Consider the following 5,218-nt stretch of genomic DNA (forward strand, 5'->3'; position numbering starts at 1 on the left):
GTAAATAGTCTAAATCGGTAGGTCACATTCATGAAAGGGAAGAGGATTGTAGTTACGACGTAAGGAACATATCCGATATCATACGTGAAATTGTTTAATATTCCATAACGGGCAACCAACTCGTGATGGTGTCCGTAAAATTTACGATAACATGACACTGCTTTAAAAAGACATTGGTTTTTATTTTATTTTTTAACATACAGTATAATTAAAGTATGTTACTTTCGCTATACATAAGGTCACTCCCAAGTGCCTTTGTTCAATAACATATATAAAATAAGGAGATTTGGTATGGTTGGCAATGAGACAAATATCCATCATAAATAAAGGCAACAGTAGTATACCGCTGTTCAAACTCATAGATCTATGGACAAAATGAGGGTAACAAACTAAAACTGATGGAAACGCATTAAATATAAGAGGAGAACAACGACACAACATTAAAATGTAACACACACAGAAACGGACTAAGCATTAGACAAAATCCGATGAGAATAACAAATATAACATAAACCGAAGGATCATATGTCTTCAAATCCAATGAAAAAAAACCTATAGCTTCATAATATACCAAAATGAAGTTATAGTAAAGGTCAATTTGTAGAACGTCAAATCGACCTTGACATAAATAAAGGTCAGAGATGATGAATCTTAATTCGAAAGACCATTGGTATCTTTTTTTTTACGAAAGATTTATGCCTTTTATAATGCAGAACTGCCCATTTTAAAAAAATTTCAATAACATATATAAAATAAGGAGATTTGGCATGGTTGGCAATGAGACAAATATCTATCATAAACCGAAGGACCATATGTCTTCAAATTCAATGCAAAATACCCTTTAGCTTCATAAAAATGAAGTTATAGGAAATGTTAATTTGTAGAACGTCAAATCGACCTTGACATAAATGAAGGTCACAGATTATGAATCTTAATTCAAAAGACCATTGTTATCTTTTAAGCAGGGTTTATGCCTTTTATAATGCAGAACTGCCCATTATTTAAATTATGAGGGAACTCATTTGTTCTTAAAAATTGTAACTAGAAAACGTTGACAGAAATGTATTGATGTTGAATCAAGACGTAAAACAACACTACAAATGTATTATATACATGACCTTGACCTTTGACCTTAATGTCCGCTCATATATCTGCATATATATCAAGAAACTCATAGAAATAACTCTCGGTTCCTTTATGTTACATCGACATACCGTTTTTGTCAAACAAATACGGGAAGGTAATATAATTAGTTATTAAAACAGGAAATGTGTCAAAAGGACAACAACCCAAACAAAGAGCAGAAATTAGCAAAAGGCCACAAATGGGTCATCAAGAAACGAGACAACCTCGTACACTGACGCAGACTGAAGTTTTTGTCAAACAAATACAGGAAAATAATATAATTAGTTATCAAAACAGGGAATGTGTCAAACAAACAACAACCCAAACAAAGAGCAGAAATCATGATCAGCCCAAGGCCACAAATGGGTCATCAAGAAGCGAGATGCCCTCATGCACTGACACAGACTTAAGTTTTGTCAAACAAATACAGGAAAATAATATAATTAGTTATTAAAACAGGGAATGTGTCAAAGAGACAACAACCCAAACAAAGAGCAGAAATCAATCCAAGGCCACAAATATGTCATCAAGAAGCGAGACAACCTCGTGCACTGACGCAGACTTAAGTTTTTGTCAAATAAATACCGGAAACTATATAATTAGTTATCTAAAAAGGGAATGTGTCAAAGAGACAACAACCCAAACAAAGAGCAGAAATCAGCCCATGGCCACAAATGGATCATCAAAGAGCGAGACGAACCCGTGCACTGACGCTGACTTAAGTTGGACCGAACATAATAATGTATACTTATTCTATGAAATGGACGGCATATCAAACTTCCGGCGAAACATTTACTAGTAATTGAACTAAAACTGAAGAAAAAAAACACAGAAGACTAACAAAGGCGCGAGGTTACTGACTTTGAAGATCTTGGAACAAGTGCAAAAATTGCAGTGGAGTTAATCATGTTTATTTTTGTAATAGCAACCAGACCCCCTAATACCTCTAGCTAATGTGGAAAGAAAAAAACACACAGGAATACACACAGTTAAACTCATTTTAAAATAGGTCGGAGTCCGATGTTAGAGACAGTAACAGAAGAAATCAAACAAAATGACAGTGATGAACAACATGCTACTTACTTCAAATTAAACTGATCAAAAGATCATGTATTCGCCATATAAAAAGTCATGCAAAATCCCTCCCGATACGTGCGTATAGTATCATGCCATCATAAATCATAGTTACGAGAAAAACATAACGTGCATCAGTTTCACAACTGGATTTAGAATAAATGGTAACCGATGCAAAGACCAAATGAGTTAATCAAAATTATTAAATATGTCTCTTTAACGACGTGACAACAGTATCGTAGCTATACCCCTTGTCAAGGACTTAAAATACGTCCCTGCCCTTGTGAATAAGTCTGTTTAAACCTTTGGTTAGTTTTTTTACATTAAAATATTGATTGTTTTCCGACAATATTCAATATTGATAAAGTGACTTTTTTAACACAATTAATTGTCAATATTAATTGCTTTCCTATTAAAAACATGTCTGGTTGCTAAAGACACAAGAGGACCGTCGAGGTCCTTAATGACATAGGTTCTATGAAATACATGAATCTCATCATGAAGATTTTTTTAAAGAAATTTTTAACGAATATATCTTCAAGATAACGGAAAGTGTTGTTGAATTTATTTAAATTTACTGAGTTCTATCATAAAATGTGATTCATAACAGTAAAGAAACAAGTCTGTTAACGGTGCATAATTGGTGCCCACAGGCCTTATTGTTAAGGTACATTCTGTCGATAAACTTTACGAAACGTTCATGAATGTTGTCAAGTGAAACTTTAGTGCTTTAATCATTTCTTCTCATACCATGAAGTATATCTAGCATGTTTACCTTTCTCCTTAGAGACAATGAGTTGCAGTAAAAAAAATTGCAACCAGATTCAGATTATCAAACGACCATTAAAAAGATGGGAACAACATTCCTTTGACAAGATAAGTTGGAAGTTTAGTGAAGAGAATGGAAAATTCAAAACTGTCAACCGAATCAAAAGAGGGGCGATAGAAACTAGTGGAAGGACATTCAATCTCATAAATCGAAAATAAACTAACACCGCCATGGTCAAGAAAGAAAAAGACAAACAGACACATAATTATAGTAAACAAAACACAACAGCGAAAATTAAAGACTTAGCAACACGAACACAACCAAAAACTGGGTGTTGATCTCATGTGCTCCACAAAAAGGATCACCAAAAGCACGTAAAACACCCAAAGATTTTTACACTCCAAAAATAGTAAATTCCACTGTTTTATTACAAAAAATAACGATAAGTTCTTTGATAGAAGTCAAAGAACTCATTCGTTAAAAGCACCGAAAGATTAATAGTTAAACAGTTAAAAAAGGCCGAGATTAAACGATATTTTACGCTTTTTTGTGTACTAGTTACGGTAGCTATGTACATATAGTGGGGACCTTCAAATTTCCATTCGAATGTTCAGACGTGATAGTCACATAATTATTTACTATATGACATGTTTTTAGCTGCTTTTTTTTTACTGTCAATACTAAACATGATATACGGAAAAGAAAAAGATGAAAATACTAGGCTAATTAAGCTGTTGGCATTGGATTTTTTGAAATTAGGGAATGTTTTCTAGAGGAATTTAAAATCATGTAATACACATACAAACACTATGATGACAAAACGGCAAGACATCCGTACATTTCAACATATAAACGACCTCCAATAAAAAAATTCAGCATGTTTAGCTTCAAAAAGGGATACGTTAGATTAAGGCCTTATTGTTTATAGCTCAATATCAAGTCCATCATGTGACACAGCAAAATACTAGTAGAACGATTTTTTCGAATGCTGCGAAAGTAAGGTTGGGAATTTATACCTGAAGAAGGCATCAACACAGACATGTTGTCAGTTAAATTCTTTACTTGCAGAGAAAAATAGACAATATGTCCAGAAGATTTTCCGTCACAAGTTACTGCGTTATAATGGGAAAATGTTTCTTTCTCTGAGTAATCTCGGTTTTAGTTCTAATGAGTTTTCTGCCGAGAACAGTTTATATGACAAATAACAACACAAACCTAAGCTTTATCCAAGGACTAACATATAGTCTGGTAAAAATACGGTCACAGACTTAATTACTTAAAGGGAAACTTCGCAAAAAAATCAGAAAATGCTTGCCGCCAAATTTTACTACTGGACTGAATTTACTGTTACACATGCAGGTCATAAATTATTTTGTTGAAATAAGATATTTAACCGTGGAATGGGTGCCGAAGAAGGTCCAACGAAGTTTTGAGCGAGATTTCTTCGTCTGGTTTTACGAAAGCAAAAGTCCGTATGTGTGTCATTGAACACAAAGTAATAGAAAAAAATTAATTAGTCGGTTCCCTGTTATTAAAGAGTCGGAAATTTAAAATGTACTTTTGTAAGTGAATACATATAACAAGTTGTCTAATAAAGTTCGACTCTCTCATACGTACCCTATCATAACCGTTTTTTTTAGTGGCGCTTGCGTGTTTTATAATTATTTTTATTAGCTATTTGTAGTTATGTCAAGTTAATGAATTGGAAAGGAATATTGGCTGTTCTTGTCTTGTAATAAAAGAATCAAATAATTACTGATTTATAGTTAGTTTAGTTAGAAAACAGCTAACAATATTTGAGATATATCTAATCGTTTAAAAACATAAATCATGCAAAGCCCGGTGAATTTAAAAAACTTTATAACAAAAAATACGAATAAAATTATGATTGATTCATGAAATATATGTTGGTGTTTTTTTTTTTTACTATATGTTATATGAAAAATAAAAGTAAAAATCCCCATTGTATATACAGATGTTTTTGAATATATCAAAATCACTATGATCACATAGCTTAAAAAAAAAGTTTAAATTAAAGATTTGAAATAAATCTTTTTTTTAAACTAATTACAAATTATATTTTTGATTTCCCCACCAGCAACAAATTTCAATGATAGCTGGTAAAATAACATATTTTCTAATTTGCCAGTGTCGGCAAAATATCCACTGCCAAAAAAATCTCTTTTTATAGCTATCAGAGTAAACAGTACGCTTGTACTTTGATTTGATCTAGCGATCGATCGACCTTCA

This window comes from Mytilus trossulus, chromosome 4, assembly GCF_036588685.1.
Source record: "Mytilus trossulus isolate FHL-02 chromosome 4, PNRI_Mtr1.1.1.hap1, whole genome shotgun sequence".
NCBI lineage: Eukaryota > Metazoa > Mollusca > Bivalvia > Mytilida > Mytilidae > Mytilus > Mytilus trossulus.